The sequence below is a fragment of the Phytophthora infestans genome, genomic scaffold (genome assembly GCF_000142945.1).
Source record: "Phytophthora infestans T30-4 supercont1.81 genomic scaffold, whole genome shotgun sequence".
Classification (NCBI taxonomy): domain Eukaryota; phylum Oomycota; class Peronosporomycetes; order Peronosporales; family Peronosporaceae; genus Phytophthora; species Phytophthora infestans.
This window is the reverse complement of record NW_003303678.1, coordinates 307,514-309,179: the sequence shown is the minus strand read 5'-3', so window position 1 is coordinate 309,179 and position 1,666 is coordinate 307,514.

The window sequence follows — 1,666 nt, the reverse complement described above, 5'->3', positions numbered from 1 at the left end:
CGCGCGCTTCTCGCTTGTGTGTGTGTGGCCTTGCCGCGCGAGGTCGACCCTGGATGTGTCACTGCTTTCAGCACGAAGACCGTGGAGATGAAGCAGGAACGAATGCACCTACCGGCGTATGGTGGCGTCCGTATGACGGGTGTGTAGGCGGGAGGTGGCGCTGCGCGTAACCACGACTTTGTTCGATGTCGGGTGAGGGCAGCCAGGGCGTGTTCGAAGCTTGGTTGGCGTGTAATGGTTGAAGCAACTTTGCGTGGGTGTGTGGGAGTCTGTATGGATGCTAGGACAGCTTGGCCGAGCGGTTAAGGCGATAGACTCGAAATCTATTGGAGTAACCCGCGTGAGTTCAAGTCTCACAGCTGTCGACATCTTTATGCGTGCTTGTCGTTTTTGAACGAATTTGAGCTGACCGGCGCTTCGCTTGTGTGTGTGTGTGGCCTTGCCGCGCGAGGTCGACCTGGATGTGGCACTGCTTTCAGCACGAAGACCGTGGAGACGAAGCAAGGACGAATGTGCCTAGTGGCGTATGGTGGCGTCCGTATGGCGGGTGTGTAGGCGGGAGGTGGCGCTGCGGGTAACCACGACTTGTTCAGTGTCGGGTGAGGGCATCCAGGGCGTGTTCAAAGCTTGGTTGGCGTGTAATGGCTGAAGCAACTTTGCGTGGGTGTGTGGGAGTTTGTATGGATGCTAGGAAAGCCTGGCCGAGCGGTTAAGGCGATAGACTCGAAATCTATTGGGGTAACCCGCGTGAGTTCAAGTCTCACAGCTGTCGACATCTTTATGCGTGCTTGTCGTTTTTGAACGACTTTGAGCTGGCCGGCGCTTCGCTTGTGTGTGTGTGTGGCCTTGCCGCGCGAGGTCGACCTGGATGTGTCACTGCTTTCAGTAAGAAGACCGTGGAGACGAAGCAAGGACGAATGTGCCTAGTGGCGTATGGTGGCGTCCGTACGACGGGTGTGTGGGCGGGAGGTGGCGCTGCGGGTAACCACGACTTGTTCGGTGTCGGGTGAGGGCATCCAGGGCGTGTTCGAAGCTTGGTTGGCGTGTAATGGTTGAAGCAACTTTGCGTGGGTGTGTGGGAGTCTGTATGGATGCTAGGACAGATTGGCCGAGCGGTTAAGGCGATAGACTCGAAATCTATTGGGGTAACCCGCGTGAGTTCAAGTCTCACAGCTGTCGACATCTTTATGCGTGCTTGTCGTTTTTGAACGAATTTGAGCTGACCGGCGCTTCGCTTGTGTGTGTGTGTGGCCTTGCCGCGCGAGGTCGACCTGAATGGGGAACTGCTTTCTGCACGAAGACCGTGGAGACGAAACAAGGACAAAAGTGTCTAGTGTCGTATGGTGTCGTCCCCACGGCGTGTGTGTATGCGGGAGGAGGAGCTGCGCGTAACCCCCGACATTGTTCCCTGTCGGGTGAGGGCATCCAGGGCGCGTTCAAAGATTGGGCGTCGTGTAGTGGTTGAAGCAACTCTGCGTGCGCGTGTGGGAGTCTGTATGGATGCGAGGAAAGCATGGCGTAGAGGGTTAGGAGATAAACTCTCGATCTATTAGGGTATACCCGCGCGAGGAGGAAGTGTCACACAGTCGACCACCTATATACACGCTTGTAGTGTTTACAAAGATAGAAAGAATTGAGCTCCCTCTATCTGTATGTGACCTTGCTG